The sequence below is a fragment of the Alexandromys fortis genome, unplaced genomic scaffold (assembly GCF_014885135.2).
Source record: "Alexandromys fortis isolate MF-2015 unplaced genomic scaffold, M_Fortis_MF-2015_v1.1 scaffold_107, whole genome shotgun sequence".
In the NCBI taxonomy this organism is placed as follows: domain Eukaryota; kingdom Metazoa; phylum Chordata; class Mammalia; order Rodentia; family Cricetidae; genus Alexandromys; species Alexandromys fortis.
The window spans coordinates 2,696,017-2,713,459 of record NW_026067987.1 but is presented as its reverse complement, the minus strand read 5'-3'; the positions used below and the strand labels follow the sequence as shown (position 1 = coordinate 2,713,459).

The 17,443-nt window shown below is 44.9% G+C and overlaps 1 protein-coding gene and 1 long non-coding RNA gene across 2 annotated transcripts in view; one reads left to right on the top strand and one right to left on the bottom strand.

Annotated features, from left to right (window-relative positions):
* Map3k5 (mitogen-activated protein kinase kinase kinase 5) overlaps nucleotides 1-17,443 on the bottom strand; it is a 205,745-nt gene that overhangs the window by 161,340 nt on the left and 26,962 nt on the right. The window lies entirely within an intron of this gene.
* Nucleotides 13,114-16,322, top strand: LOC126511961 (uncharacterized). The gene is made up of 3 exons (XR_007594835.1): nucleotides 13,114-13,309; nucleotides 14,429-14,523; nucleotides 15,099-16,322. It is a non-coding gene; the product is annotated as an uncharacterized lncRNA (long non-coding RNA).

The window sequence follows — 17,443 nt, the reverse complement described above, 5'->3', positions numbered from 1 at the left end:
GGGGGATGGAAATGGGAGGCTGGGAGGAGGCGGAAACTTTTTTTTTCTTATTCTCAATAAAAAAAAAAGAAAAAAAAAGAAATACATTTTCTCTACACACAAATGCGAGGGAAGGAAAGTGACTCCGCTGCACTTTCAATTTGCCCTCAGAAGCACAAACATACTCTCTGGTTACGACACAGCGCTGATGTGACCTAGAAAGGCTTTGCTATGAAAAGCCAGCAGGCTCTGTCTGTCTCTGGCTCCTGGGTGAATAGGAGTGTTGGGACCTCTTCCCTGGAATGACTTTTTCCCTTTTGTTTGAGCTGAAGAGATGGGAATGGCTGGGCTCCCAGCATACCCAGGGTCCTGGCCATGAAAATCACAACACCTGTTCTCAAAGTAGACTTTGAAAATGAAACCCCGTTATTCACAAGCCTGGCTCTTTTCATCCATGCCCCATGCAGGCTGCTTGCCATGTTTTTGCTGCTTGCTCACTTAGTGCTACATTCAGAGAACATAGGAAATATGAAATTTACATGTGCTATTTGACAATAAAGACATACATGACCTATAGCCAGTAATTCAACATATATATACATGTATATGGGTATACATACATATATATGTGTTTATATATGTGTGTATGTATATATGTATGTATGTATGTATGTATTTATATGGGCTCCCTGGAGAAGTAAGTGGTTCTTCCTTCCTTCTCTTCTTTCATGTGTGTGCATGTGTGCGTGTGTGTGTGTGGGGGTGTGTGTGTGTGTGTAGGCCAGAGGACAACTTTCAGGACATCTTGTTGAGGCAGGGTCTTTGTTCGGCAGATGCACTGCATACTCCAGATTAGCTGCCCCTCCCCCCAGCTTCCAATCCTCCCACCTAGCAATAGCAGTGCTGGGATTATGGGTGCCTGCCACCACTTGAAGGCTTCTAACTGTGGGTTCTGTGGGCCACACTGAGGTCTTGACATGAGCACTTTGTCCCTGACCCCTCCCACAGTTTCTTTATCACATGTTAAATTACCACAGTCTTTTTTAAAGTTGCCTCTTTCTTAAACCTACACATAAGGGAATCCATGCAAGAAGTCTTTAATAAAACTTTGGGTGGACAAGAAAACACAGTTGTGCACATTTGTAGATCCATGAAAAATTATGAGGAGAAAATTAAAAATGGCAATGGCAGGCGAGCTAACTAGACACAATTAGATACAGATATGTTAAAGATTTATGAATTTCTGAGTACCGTTCCACGGAAATATTTGACAACAGTCTCCTTAGATTAAAGGATCTGATGAGATGGCTCAGAAAGTAAGCATGCTTGTTACCAAGACAACCTGCATTTGATCTCCCAGGTCCACATGGTAGAAGGCGAGAATAAATACTCACCAAGTGCCTCTGACTTCCAAATGTACGACATGGCACACACATGCTCGTACACATCCACGAAATAGAAATAAGTACAGTGAGAAATAACAAACCAGTGAGGAACTGAGCATCACAGTTAGAATACAATACACAGTGGAGAGTGGTGGATTTAACATCTCAACGAGCAGACACCACCTACACGCCGAGAAAGATGTGCTGGGTGTTAAGACAAAACTTATATGTAATCAACACTGAGAAGAAAAGACATAACCCGAGTCTACAGATCTACAGATCTCTCTCTCTCTCTCTCTCTCTCTCTCTCTCTCTCTCTCTCTCTCTCTCTCTCTCCCTCCCTCCCTCCCTCCCTCCCTCCCTCCCTCCCTCCCTCTCCTTTGGCAACAGAAAAGGCAATGAGGATTAGGACCTGGAAGATGTGGAGAAATCATCAAGTGTTCTTTCCCGCCACCTTTCTGCAGCAACCCTGGTGGCCTTTGTCTTGAGCATCTCTGTGATTTGGGATAATCTTTTTGTACACTGTGAAGATGTGTCTCTGCTAAGGAGCTTTCTGGTTGGTTTAATAAAGAGCTAAGTGGCCAATAGCTAGCGAGGAGGGGACAGGCAGGACTTCCAGGAAGACACAGAAACTCTGGGAAGAAGAGAGGTGGGGTTTGCCAATGAGATGATATGGAGCAGGTTGGATGCATAGTATGGAGGAACGGTAACGAGCCATGTGGTAACGTAACGGGTTAATGTAAGTTTTAAGAGCTAGTTGGGAACATACCTACGCTAAGTCCAAGCTTTCATAATAAATAAAGTCTCTGTGTCATTATTTGGGAGCTGGTGGTACAAAGAAAGTTCTATTACATCTGTGTTCTAAGGATGGACATCCTCCATTATTAGAAAATTCAAATTTTTTAAAAATATTTTAAACATAAAAGTAAAACATTTTTCTCTCTAAATTTTTTAAAATGTCTTTGTGCATGTACCTGTGTGAAGTTACAGATAGCTGTGAGCCACCTGACAGGGCTGTTGAAGACCAAACCTGGGTCCTCTGAAAAATCAGAAAACACTGAGCCATCTCTCCAGCCTGTCTTTAACGTTTATTCTTCCCAGTGCTGAAGAGCAAACACATGTCAGGTAAGTGTTCTACCAATGAGCCACATCTCTGTCTTTCATCCAATTTCTTAGTCTTTCTAGTTCTTAGTCTTGCTTCTATTTCCGCTTTCTTAAAACAACTTTGAAAAAAAATTAGATAAAATCCCCTTTCCTCCAGAAACATTCCGACAACTAAGAACAACAAGCATGGCTTCTCTGACAGGTTCCCCTGCTGGTTACAACACCTCCACTCCTTTCCTGCTCAGTTATCAGAGTTACACTGGGTATACTGGCCCAGGAGAACACAAGAAGCCAGTGACGAGTCAAAGCGCTTTCCAACGGGAAGCACAAGCTGAGCTGCCTCTCAGTATATGATTCCTAATGAAGACGGCATACTGACTAATCATCAAGATGGTGCCCGCTGGAAATGGGTGACAGAGCCACGTTTCACTATTAATAGGTCATTAGAGTCTCTCAAAGGCAGTATACAAAAATAATGAGTCAAAGGATGCGTGGGAGTTTATAAGGTAAAAAAAAATTACCAAGTTCAGACTGGCATGCGTGTTTAATGTGGGCATGAATCACCAGGGTATCTTGGTTTAAAAAACAATACAGAACAGGTTCCAAGGCAGTTGTGGCAGGCAGGAATGATAACAACCTGCCTTTCCCACTCTCTTCCAGGTGAGTGAGAGGTACAGCAGTCACACTCTGAGCAGCCAAAGTAGAGACTTATTATGACATAGCCAGACTGGAAATGCAGAGGAGGAAGGGGGAGAGAACGATATTAATATAAAGTGGGGTGTGGCCTAGTGATACTTACCTGCCACATGTGAAGCCCTGGATTTGAGCCCAACACACAAGAGGTATCGGCATATTATCAGCCCAAAGAAAGGGTACAAGGAATGTTATAAGCATGCTACAAGGCAAGCCAGCCTGTACAGCAAGATGCTATCTACATTAAAGCAGGTCGACCAGATAGACAGGGATTCTTTGGCAGTCAAATGTCCATTTCCAGGAACAAATCAAGAGAATTCAAAATGCCAAGATTCTCAAAGAATCCCTTGCGTGTGCATTTTCTGCCTTAAAGTAGGAAATCCTAAATAAAGCAGGAGTCTCGAATCGTGTGTAGAGCCCTGCAGATGCACGGGTGGGCACAGAATAGCCACTGCTGTCCACCGTCCATCTTCACCACACGTTTGTCCCGCCTTTCTGCACCAAGTATGAACACCCGATCTGGAAAGCTTCTAGAATATTATTTGGACAAAGGAAGTGCTGGAAAAATGGTAAGACTTACTGTTGCAATACCATGACTGGACCCTGCAACCACACTACACACACACACACACACACACACACACACACACACACCACATACACACAAAATGCTGGGAACCTTTTTTTTTTTCTTTTTTCTTTTCTTTTTTCCTTTTTGATGCTGGGATTCAGAGGCCAGAGAGTGAGGAAGCTGGTGGGGAAACCTGGATAGGCTGTGTGACACAATGTCCCTCCAGGATTTAAGGAGTTACCCAGGGCTGTTTGGACAGAGCAGGTGAATTGATGCCCTGCCTATAAGCATCCCTGTCCCCAGCTCAGCCACCAAAGCAGGACTCAGAGAAGGAGCCCAGATCTCTCTCCACATCACACTGACTGGGCGAGTCACAGGGTTCTGTGCTTCCAGGCTTTCATTAGTTAATAAAGGATCGTCCAAAGCTCTCTCCAGTGGGCTTCTGAGAGACGATCTACGCCTCCCCGTTTAGTGTTCATGTTGCGCTTGAGTGTTTCTGTTGATTAGCAAAACGACACGTGAAATGACTTCTTTGACGAGACTGAGAACCTTTCAATAAGTTCAGAATGTGTTGATGTCAAGACGTATTTCTGAGGTGGAGAAATGAGTGTACTGCCCTTGCAGAAAATCCCAGTTCAGTTCCGAGCACCCACATCACCCATGTCAGGCGGCTTACAAGACCTGGACGCTAGGTCCGGAGGATCCAGCGTCCTCATGTGGACTCCCTGGCACCTGCACTACATGAGCACAGACAGACAGACAGACAGACAGACAGACAGACAGACACACACACACACACACATATGCACATGCATACATAGAATTTTTAAAACCTTTCAAAAAAACATTAAGTCTAGACTTCAAATTTAGGCTTGCTTTTTGCTTTTTAAACCGATGGAGAAACTGGACCCAGATCTGTCATTCCCACACGTCATCCTCTTCCTCCTCCTGAAGAAAGCTGTACCAAGTCCCAGACCTGCAGTGTGTTTACCCAACTGTCTCCAGTCTTCCAAGGCTTCGCTGAAGACTGCAGAATTTCCCACTGATGCTCTTCCAGGAATGTGTTAGCAACGCATTTCAGGAACTGCTGAGGTTCCAAATTTTCATGCTCTAGCTTCTCAACTATGCTTATCAGAGCGATGACTTTGGAGAATGTTCCTCTCTTCTGGGACTCCTGTTAGATCAAACTTTCTCGTGACTTCTAACTCCAGAGAGTGATAGCCTCCTTTCATTGTTTTCAATGGCCCGATCCCCACATGCCTTTTTCTTTTTTAACTATCTAGTCCGTGTGTGTGTGTGCACGCGTGCGCGCACGTCTGCATGTACAAACGTGCACACACGCGCACACACACACACAAAGCAATTCTCCTTGGGCTCCATTCACTCTTCTGGCTGTTGATCCTACCACCCTCATTTTTGATTAGGTCACCGAAATATCTATCATCCTGAATTCCTACATATGTTAAATGTTTATTTTGGAATTACAGCAACATCTTTGCTGAAATCACATATTAGTCAAAGGATCTGAATTCCAGACTGCCTTGCTACAACCCAAAGGGAATTTGTGAAAGTTGGAGCATACGAGCATTGAGAAACACTCAAGAAATGATGCAAAGGCTTCTATACATAGCCACGAGGACTTGGGTCAAAGCTAGTAATGGCCTGTTTAATAAGGAAAATTTTTAATCATATTTATTTGCTTTGTGTGTGTGCACATGCACATATGCATGCAGATGTACAGGTCAAAGGACAATTTACATTAGTTGGTTCTCTTCTACTGTGCAAGACTCACAGATCAAACTGTTTATCAGGCTTAGCATCAAGTATCTTAATCCATCTTCCAGCCCTAGCGGTGACTTTTAGTTTCTTATTTTGTTTTCAGGATGATAAGCGGTGACTTTTAAAGAAGGAATATACAGGGACCAGGGAGAGGGCTCAGTGAGGAGTGCTCACTGTGCAGGCATCCATGTAAGAAGCCTTGGCATGTGCCTAGAATTCCAGTACTGGGGAAGCAGGGATAACTGGATCCATGGAGCTCTTTGGTTGGCCAGTCTCGCTGGTTCATCAAGTTCAAGGTTCAGTAAGAGATTCTGTCCCAGAAGCATAAAGCAGAGAGCAATTAAGGGAGACACCCAAAGTCAACATTTGGCTCCCACTGACACAGGTGCACAAGTATGCCAGTGAACATACAAACACACACACACACATGTAGAGAACACATACACAAACACAGAGACAAAAAGGAACATACTAGAGATCTATTTGCTTCTTCCTTTTGCCCTGTGAACAAGAAACTACCAAAATGTCCCGAGATACAGAAACTGCTGGCAATTACAGCCCACAAGTGCAGAACTGAACAGTCCTTTCTCTTTGATGTGCTGTGAAGTCTAAAAGACAAGGATTCAGCCTAGAAAAGTTCTGCATGCTGCCTGCAAAGAGAATAACAATTTGTCAAGCTTCATGTCTTCTGGCCTGGAGTGTTATTTTCCAGCCCAGGCTGGAAGGGATGTGGTTATACAGAAAGTAGATTCAGGCGTGCATTCTTGTAATCTAACCCACCAAATATGTAAGACATTGAAAACATGCTGACTTCAAAAAGGCAACGCCAAGCCACTCCTACTTTCAGGAGGTTGCCACCCTTAGAAATGTAGGTGAGTTCTCAGTTTGATTCGGACTCGATGCAATCACAGTGACCACGGCAATCACTTAGGCACTAGCTAAAAATTTAGGGAAACATCTCTCGGATTATTTTAATTTCAGTTTATTTTTCTCAATGTCCTTTGTAAAAAGAATTTTACATCCATTTTCTGCCTCCCTTCATTCTTCCTTCTCTCTCTCATTCCCTGTCTCCTTCCCATCACTCCATTCAAGCCTTCAACAATAACTTAATACGTCTTCTGGTCCAGGCAAGGTTCTCAGCGCTGGCACAGCTGAGACGGTCCTGCCATATGCGTGCCTCCTCTTAAAGACTTTGCATTGGAGGGCAAGGAGAATTTCAAAGAAATCCCCTGTAATTTCAATCAGGAAGGGCCACTGGAGCAATGTCTGTGGCGCATAGAAAGCAGAGAAGGGAGAGACTATCTCTCCGTGCAGAAGGGTGATGAGAGGCAGGAGGTAAGAGCGTGCCTTAGCCAGGAGCTGGGAGCAAGATCCTGGTTGGGTTCCACGGGGATGACTTCACGCCAGCAAGAAGAGGAAAGCTGTTCCAGACAGACAGAAGCACAGAAAAGCAGAGTTGAAAAGTGCAGAAGTTCAGGCTGGTTAAGAACGACAGATGGGTGGGGAAGGAGGAGGGAGTGATCGGGCTGCAAAGGGGACGGGGTGGAAGTGCACAGATGGGGCTCCAAGGAGCCCAGCTCTGCTCTCTCTGTCTGGCCCAAGCTCCTGCCAACGTCGGCTCTGATTCTATTACCTCCTCGCTCTCACCAGCCCACCTTACTCCCAGCCCACCCCAGTACCGTGATGTCATGGTCTGAATGCAAAATGCCCCCCCACGGGTTCCTGGGTTTACACACTTGGTCCCCAGGTGGTGGCACTGTTTGGAGAGTTTGTGGAACATTCCAGACATGGGGTCTAGCTGGAGGGCATCAGGCTATAGGGGCAGACTTTTAGGGTTATAAAACTATCCCTACTTCTAGTCTGGCCCTCTGTTTGCTTCTGCAAGTCCTGCCACCACAGACTGTCCAGGGGCCACCAACACACCTTCTCCACTGCGATACACTGATTCCTTTGACCTATGAGCCCATACAAACCCTTTCTCCCTATAGTTGCTCTGCTGGGATTTCTACCACAGAAGCAAGAGGCACTGTTCCTTCTCCATCATACTCTTTCCAATAGGGAGACACTAGAAACTCACCGTCTGCTTGCTTATTGCATGACATCTTCCTAAGACCACGGTATCCATAAATGCTATACCCAACAATATCTACCTGAGAATTGCTTTGCCTGAGTTATCATTCCACCAAAACAGCAATAGAGACCTTTATTAATTTTTTGCTATTAATACTAGAATTATTATCATAAAAGTCTGTGAAGCTACTGTTAGTTCACCACAGTGAGTCACCAACACAGGGTATGAGTGCTGGCTGCCAATGGTATAGGTCCATCAATTATAGCAAATGCATACTTGACAATGGAGTTTTGATAGGGGGAAGCTATGTGTGCATGGGGACAGGGCATACATAGGAATTTTTTACTACTTTCTTCTTAATTTTTCTGTGGATCTAAATTTTCCCTAGCTGTATTCCCTTTAAAGTAGTAACAAAAATAAAATAAAATAAATAAATGTTAAAAAAAATCCAGGCAGGGACCATAGATAGAACTTAGTGATAGAGCAACCTGGCCAGCATGTATGAAGCTCTGGGTTCAATCTATTGTTTGGGGTAACGTTCAGAAACAAGGAATGCGAAGAGGAAGGCATAGAACTTTCTTGGCCTTACCAGGCTATAAATGACAAGGAGATAATCTGTGGCATCAGGGTAACCATAGACAGATTTTCCCTGAATTTAGAAGGACTAGGAAGCACTTGGGTACATTTATTACAATCCTGTCTAAAAGCACAGGCTTAAACAATGGGATATAGTACATCGATTACCTAAAGATTCTCTTGACTCAGGCCAAAAGGTTTGCGGTGTACTAATTCACTTTACCGGAGATATTCTATTCGGTCTTGTTCAGGCATTTGTGCTACATCTGAGTGAAATATAAAGATGAAGCAGACCACAGAGCACTTTGGAAATAATGGGATCTGTCTGAAGGTCCCAAATGCCACAAGACAGGCAGACAAGGTGTGAGAGAAGATGGATGACCTTTCACATGGGAAGTGTTGACCTGGCCTTGACATTCAGAGACCTGGGCCCTGGAGGGAGGGCGAACCTTCCGAGGCAGACAGGGCATTCCCAGGAAGTAGGAAGCTTGAGTTGGTTAAGGAGGCATATTAGGAAAGTCCGTTTGAGAAAAGCAGGGTCTAGGCTATCTCGTGTCCAAGGGAATGCTTCCAGAACACTCAGGTGCCCTGCTGAAGGGGAGGAAATCCAGGAAGGTTCTTCAACGGTATGAGAAAGAGGGACAAAGGACAGTTGATAAGTGGCAGCAATGGCTATGAAGGAGGGAACAGAGTGAGACGTAGTCCCAAGGTTCACAGACAACACCGAATTGTCTTCACGTGCAGAGAAAACCATTACACCATTCACTTAGCTGCTATGCCTCTGAGGGTCCCTCCTCCTCCGGTCACTAATGGAAAAGCCATCAGTGTTACTTCCTGCTCAGGCTATATGTTTGTCCTCATCTATCTAGCCCATCTGGCTTCCTAACTGACCTCTGTCTAGTCCATTTGCTGTATAATGGTCACGTTGGTGTCTGTAAAAAAGTAAAGATGATAGCGCTATCCTTTTGCCTGGAACCACTTTTAGTGGCTTAGAGTTTATAGGAGCATCCTCTGACTAGGCAGATCAGTCCACACACACAGGTGTAAGAGGCATGCTTATACCAATCATTCTCCAGATTCAATGTTGCTGCTGGGTTCACCTACTTGAGACACTGGACACGAACAAGAGAGCTCTCTATATACCTTAGAGAACTGTTTCCATATGTTGCGATATGTACACGAATACATTTTAGACAATAAAATGGGGAACCAATTGAAGCATCTGAAGTGATACAGTGGTGGCAGGGATGTTACATAAAAGTATTAGAATCAAAGAAATAGTCTTTCTATTTTAATACCAGCAGCCAATGTAAGATTGCTGCAAAATCATCTTCAGTACATTGGGTTCTTCAGCAATTTAGCAACAAATAGCATTTTCATTTCCCTTTCACTCAAATATACTGCAATTTAGTGTCATTATACCATAATAAAATTTAAATAATCTTCATTTTTTTCTTTGCCCCAGCATTTTTCTTACTTATTATTTTAGAGTACCTCAAAAAGTTATTATATAACAAACTCTTGCAGTTTTTAAGGCACTTCTATTATTCTAGCTAATTTTTTTCTTTATGATTTCTTATGCTACGAATTTTAATGTCTCACAACTTTACACGTGATAAAAAATTTCATCAAAATAAAAACTATCTTAGAATTTATGATGTCTCAATAGCTCTCTGAGACATTCTTCTAGGACTCTGCATTAGTAACAACGACAACGCAATAACAATGAGGAGGAGGACAGTGGAAGTGGTCTCATGTAGCTCAGGCTAGCCCCAAACTTGCCATGTAAGTAAAGATATCCCTATGCTTCCACCTCACTGGTCCTCACGTTGTCAATAGCTGCACCCCCATGCCTGGCTTATGCAGAAGGGGGGGGGGTCAAACCCAAGGCAGGCAAGTACTCTGCTGATCGAGGGACAGTTCCAGCCCATAATCAAAGCTATTTGGGGGCTACAGAGCTAGCTCAGCAGTTAAGAACACTCGCTCTTCCAGAGGACCAGAGCTTAATTCCTAGCACCCATTATAAGTCTCTCGCAACCGCTTCTAACTCCAGCTCCTGGGAATCTAAAAAGGCTATAGGATTCACCCACCTACTCAATGTCTGCAATCGTCCCATCAAATAATGCTACACTTTGGGCAACGAATCGAGATACTTAGGCCTTAGAAGCAACTCACCTCCCCCGTCTCCCTTGTCTATGTAGCAGAGAACTCAATAAAATAAGAGACTATCAGCAAGCAACTGAAAATCAAAAGTGCAAGGGCTTTATTTAAATAACCAATTATTAAGTTTAAGTGCATTCTATCTTAAGAAATAAAAATGTACCAGGCATAGTGATACATGTGTTTTATCCCAGCACTCAGGAGGCAGTGGATGTCTGTGAAATCGAGCTAAATCTGGGCTACATAGTGAGTCCTAGAACAGAACTGTATAGCAAGACCCTGTCAAAAAAAAAAAAAAAAGGAGGGAGGGAGGGAAGGAAGGAAGGAAGGAAGGAAGGAAGGAAGGAAGGAAGGAAGGAAGGAAGGAAATAAAGGAGTGGTCTGAGCAGGGCATGGTGGCACACATCTTAGTGAGGCAAAAACAGGTAGGTCTCTGTGAATTCCAGACTAGCCGGGTCTCTATCTTTCCAGGTCAGCTAGGGCAGCATAGTAAGACCCTGTCCACCCTGCCAAAGGCTGTTTTGAGCTTTCGGTCACAATATGTTCGCAGTGAGAGTTCTGTTTCTGTGTTTCCACTTACTGCACACAGATTTGTGAAAGCAAATTGTTACTCTGTGTAACTTCGCTTCCTCGTTCATTTGATAAGCATTTACTGAATAAATAGTGTGCACCAGGCACGCCTCTAAACAATAAAGGGCAAAGGTAAGACGCTACCTGCATTTCCACTGTGGGTAACAAGCAGAGGTCGGTGACAGAAACCAGGCTATAACAAAGAAAAACGCAATCTTGGGAAAATCCCAAAAGGGGTTTCATGAAATAATCTTTATGTTGAAACCACACATAAAGTCAATTTAAAAACAAAGCCTATACACAAATTGTCCCCTATTTCTTAAGAACATGTAGAATTTTGTCTACAATCCTCAAAGGAAAATCCCACAGAACCTTTAAGAGAGAAGTGAAAAGATGCTAAAATCATGTGTGTGTTTTTAACTTAGGCTGGGACTGCGGCTCAATTGGTAGAGCACTCGCCTAGCAAAGAAGAGGCCATGGGTTCTCAATCCCCACCACTGCATAAAATGGGTTTAGGTGATACACAGAGAAACCCTGTCTCAAAAAAGAAACATACACATAGATAGATGATAGATAGATAGATAGATAGATAGATAGATAGTTAGATAGATAGATGATAGATAGGTAGGTAGATAGATAGATAGATAGATAGATAGATAGATAGACAGACAGACAAGATGGAGGGAGGGAGGTCTTTTCCTAATTTGAAGTAGGACATCTGAAACTGCCAAGTAAATACGGAAAATTTGTTTTGTAAGGAGTACGGCCATGGCTTGACTTTTGAGCTCTGTTCTTGCAGACACAAAAGGCAGCAAATAGGATGCACAGAGTGTATTCAGCGAGTCCGTATGCCCTCTGTCATCTTGTGCAAGAGTCTTTCTATTTACCTCCTTAGTGTGTGCCACATGCACCTCACTGGTCTAAGCATCCACTACTGCAGCTACTCAGCACAAACCAGCATGCCGGCCGTGGCAGTTCATCGTCATGAGTCTGGATTTTCCTTTCTTCTGGAAACAATGAAAGGCTTCAAAGCAGTTACAATCTGTAATTCTGCATTAAACTGCAAGACACTGTCACTTCCTGTATTGATCAACTTCCCCTTTTAGGCCACAGCAAAAATAGAACAAACGACAAAAGATTTCCCGATTTCTTTCTTTCTTTGTCTTTTGTTTTTCAAGACAGGGTTTCTTTCTGTGGCCCTGACTGTCCTGGACCTCTGTAGACCAGGTGGGCCTTGAACTCACAAAGATCCTCCTGCCTCTGCCTCTTGAGTGCTGGGATTAAAGGCATGCACTGGTATCAACTGGCTGATTTCCTGAGTTCTTACATGATACATTGTGGATAGAAAATCACATCTGCTTAAGGAATGTAATTAGTAGTATTATTTGTTAATGTTTACTCAGTATATTACACAAGCCCTCATAAACAGAATTAGCGCCCTTATAAAAGACACCCCAGAGAGATACCGTGTCTCCTTCCCCACCTGTGGCTATAATTAGAAGACGCTGTCTGTGAGGAAGTGGCCCTCATCAGACACCAAATCTACCAGTGCCTTGATGTTGGACTTCCCAGTCTGTAGACCGTGAGAAAATCTTAGCTGGTTATACACCACACAGCCTACGGATGTTTCCGAGGGAAGCCCACTGCCCATGACTAATGCTTCAGAGAATCACATGGGAATCACATGGGAACACGGGGGACACCAGGAACCAAATGATCCTAACCCAACAGCACACGCCTCATCAAGAGGTCAGCATTATGAGAAAGTGGACTTAAGCTAAGCTACTATGGCAGACAGAAAAGGACCCCCCCCTCCAGGTTACTTTAGGAGAAGGCTCTCAGAATTCTGACCAGCAGGAGGCAACTCCATCCAGAAACTGCAAGAGGCAAAGTCTAGGAAAGGAAGACCCAAAGCATCTAGAAGAATCCTCCTGTTTCCTAAACTGCTGGTTCCAGAAACTACCAGCCCAGGAAAACTACAGACCCTTAAGGGGGGTCTAAGCATAGAAAGAATGTGCTCAGAGTGTGGTTGGAGCAGGCATGGAGAGACTCCTGCAAACCGTCTGTCTGCTCAGGGGTAAGCCAGCAGGGAGGGATGAGGTTGGATCTGGTCCCGGGGGCTACAGTGACCCCGAGGGCCCTGTTTGGTGGGCTAACAAGTGATGTGGGAGTGTCATATATCAATCTGCTGATTTCATTGGTTAAGCAATAAAGGAACTCCTTGGCCCTGATAGGTTAAAAGATAGGTGGGAGGAATAAACAGGAGGAAGAGAAAGTGAGGTCAGACTCTGCTCTGCTCCCAGAGAGACCGGACAGCTCTGCGCTCTGGAGCAGAGACACCATGATGGACGGAGGCTAGAATCTTCCCGATAAGCACACCTTGGGGTGCTTACACACATCATTAGAAATGGGCTAGTCCAGGTGCGAGAATTAGCCTGTAAGGGCTAGGGTTCATGGGCCAAGCAGTTCTTAAATGAATACAGTTTGTGTGTTGTTATTTCGGGCATAAGCTAGCCAAGCGGCCGGGGTGTTGGGGACACAGCCCCGCCGCTCATATTTCAACAAACAAGTAGTCCTTTCCACTGGTCAGGAGCCAATGAGAGGAGCCGAGAGCAGGATGCGGCTTATAGGGTCCCCTCAGCGCAGCTCAGCTCAGAAGAGAAGCATTGGGGGAGAAAGGTAAGAAAGGTAACTACCCAGAGGTCTCCAGAAGCAGGAAAAACCCAAGACTCGAGGCACCGGTCAAAAGCATCGTCTACCCAGCCAGCAAATCTATCCCTGATTAAAAAATTTCTAGACAGTGTTTGGTCACATTCGGAAAAGGAAGCAAAATATTTTACAAATTAATTCTCCCGCCCTTATACAAATGCAAAATCAATAACCTCAAAGAAAGCCAGGCAGATAATCTTTTGTTTCTCATCTGAGTTGAGGATCTTCTTGCCACGTTTGGAACAAGTGACAAAAACAAGAAAGGAAAATCTATACTGCCAGCCAGCACAAGACGCTGAAGGAAGAGCAGGAAAGGGAGTGGGGGTGGAGGTGGGAGGAAGCAAACAGAAAAACCTAATCCGACTTTGTGCGGTTCAAGCTGGAGACATTCTGTTCACTAATAGAAGAACCAAGGCATTTTCCAAATGTAAACAGTGCGCTCGATAGGACGTGCCGCCAAGAGCTGTCCAGTGTTTGCACATGACTCTCAGGTGTGTCCCAGCCAAAGAGTAAGGAAGGGCTGGAGGGGTTGGCTCTCATTCCTAACTGCTCCAGCCTGCCAATAAGACAGCGAGTGTGTGAGGATAAGGCTGGAGGAGAATTTAGATTAGGAAAAACACTAGAAGATAAATAAACTGGCTCTGCTTCCAAAGCCATGTGGGAAGAAGCAGGGAAAGTCCTGAGGAAAAGAACCTCCTGGACTTTATCTGGAGCCTGACGCTGGCTGCAAACCCCTCTGGGGATGCAGGCGTTCTGCAGATTAAAGCAGTCTGGGAAACACAGTCTGCACTTGACCCTCAGGGAAGGCCTCTCCTCTCTCCTCTCTCCCAGATCCTGAGGTTTCCACCACCGCTGCTACCGGAAGGTCTCTGAAAAATGCCACTGCCACCTTCCAGTCTTGCCGTTTTCATAGGATGAGGATAAAGGTGACAATCAGCCCAGCCCCCTCCGGGGTGTGTGTGGGGGGGGAGTATATATCCAAGATGCTTTTATAAAAGGCAATATCCCCCACTTTTCTGCATAAGTAGTTAGCTGAGAAGCCTTGGTTCTCAACCTGCCTTCTGCTGCGACCCTTTAATACAGTTCCTTATGGGGTGGGGACCCCCCAACCATAAAATTATTTTTGCACTTCATAACCATTATTTTGCTAGTGTTAGGAATCATAACGTAAATATCATATATCTGATATATGAGCCCTGTGAAAAGATCTTGTGAAAGGGTCATTTGACCCCCAAAGGGGTCTCGACCCACAGGTTGAGAACCACTGGCTTAGCGGCATGTATAAAAGGGGTCTCTGCACGTTTGCTCACTGCCTTCATCCCACAGACGAGCCAGTGTGAATTTCTGCATCCCACCGTTCAACCATGCCACCCCGACACGCTCAAACACACAGGGAGTAGGGCCAGCGTACAAGCGGATACTCTTACTTGAAAAAGTCACAGGTTTGGTATTGTGGGAGCATGATGGTTAGTTTAATTGTCGTCTACTTGACACAACCTAGAATCATCCGGGAAGAATTTCAAAGAGAGAGCATCTACGCCGGGCTGATCTGTGGACCGTCTGTGAGAGATTGCTTTAATTACATTGACTGATGTGGGAAGAAGACCCAGCCCATCATGGAAGCAAGGGGTGCCGAACTGAATACAAAGAAATTGCCAGGCGCCTGGGAGACAGAGACAGGTAGTTCTCTGTGAGATCAAGGGTCACCTGATTTACTATAGTACGTCCCAGGCCAGCGTGGTCGCCTAGTGAGTCCCTGTCTGTATTTGTTGTTGTTTTAAAAAGAGAGATTGAACCAAGCACCGCAAGCAAGGAGGCATTCATGTCTCCCTGCCCTTGATAGTAGGTGTGATGTGACTAGCTGGCTGTTGTTCTTGTCTGGACTCAAGACTCCAGGAACCTGGGATTGCCAGCGAAAATAAACTCCTTTCTCCCCCAGGCTTCCTTCTGCCAAGGTTATTTCATTACCACAGAAACAAATCCAGGACAGACAGGCACTTTTCTACCAGGCCTATCTACAGACTCTGGAAATGTATAGAGGAAGACAGTGTTCCAGATTCTGTAGCTGTTCTATTTTTTGATGGCCACTTCCTAGAAATATAATGCCCACTCTCAAAACCATAGCCTCGGTTGCTCTCCAAGACATGGCTATGACAGGGACGAAACACAGGATGAAAGCTACTGGCCTGCCTGATTGGTCAGCTGCATTTGTGCATATCTGGGTGACACATATAAGAATTTCGGACTGCGGCAAATGTTTCTAAAGACAGCCACCATCACTTCCTGGCCCCTCTAAGCATACACTCTCTCTATCCCATTGAGGCAGTCCCCTTCCTTTGACTCCAGCTTGGCAATGTGACCCCTCTGGTCAAAGAGAACATAGCAGAAAGGATGTTCTTTAAAAGTTGAGATCGGCTTGAGATAACTGACAGGTTCTACTTCCTTCTCCTTGGCACACTCTCTCAGAGGATGCTCTCTCCAAAGGCAGACGAGAAGGCCCATCGGGCTGCACGGAAAGGCCATTCGGCACATACAGGAGGGGTATCTGAGGCAAGCAGACAGCTAAATAAATACCCGGTCATCGGAAGAACCTTCTGGGACGCTGCAGTCCAGCTAAGTCTCCAGGTGATTATAGACCCAACAAAGTAGGGACACACCCAGGAGCCCACTCAACCCATTAAGATGGGACAGATAACAGGCTGCCGCGTGAAGGCAATATGTTCTATGTGATGACAAAACAACAGAAAAAAAAAATGGAGCAGGGACCTCTCAAAATAATAAACCAACTCTAAAACATAAATATTGGTCAAGACAACACTTGCTCGTCTTCTGTGCACGTTTTCTCAGTTAATCTGCCCCCGCAGTGTCTGAGTACAGGCTTTCTCACGCAAGGATCTCAAGGATCCTTTCTCAAAAGGAAACAGAAGAGGTGGGACCGAAACTCAGCGAGTCTCCTCGCTCTCGATAGTAGCATTTCCCCACCTTGTGACGATGCTGATGCTGGGATGGGTGGCTTTGGGACATCAGCTCTCAGTTCTGTGAAAGAGATCACTGTCTGCTTTGGAACCACTATGACCAGGTTGGGTTCCAATGTGACAGCCTCTACTACTTTAGCCACTAATGCCTAATGCCACAGTTTAGATCTTGAATGACCTCCCCCTCCCCACACACAAAAGACCCCAGGTTGGAAGTCTGTCCTTCAAGCTGTGGCACTAAGGGGAGCTGGTAGAATCTTTAGGAGATTTAGGCCTAGTGGAAGGCAGTTAGGCCACTAGGTGGTAGAATCCTGGACCTTCCCACTGTTTCAGACAGTAAACAGGCTTCCTCTATCATCTGAGGCTGTGCAACAGGCCCCAAATAAACAGGCCCAATCAACTATGCTCTGAAACCGGAAAATGGACTCAATATAAACCCTCTTTCTTTTAGGATTGATCATCTTGGGTATATTTTGTTACCATATGGGAGAGTTAACAGCCTAGCTATGGAGGACTTTATTCACATAGGCTACTAATAAAAGTTAGGAATTTAAAATTTGATCCCCTTCAACGTTTCTCTTTAATTTACAGTAACAAAAGTGCATTTTAAAAAACTGGCAGAGTATAGATCAGGTAAGATACTGCCTTGAAATCCTTATTTTCTTGGTGGTCCACGGCCCACAAGATGGCATGAAGACTCCTTACTGGCATAATCACATCTAACTTCTCAGGAGGCCTGCAGGACAGTAGCTGCCTGTATCTCCATCCTGGAGATGAAGAAGCTTGGAGCTCTGGGAGGAGCTCAGTGCCAAGCACTTGGTCAACACGCACAAGGCCCAAAGATTAATCCCAGCAAAACAAAACACAAGAG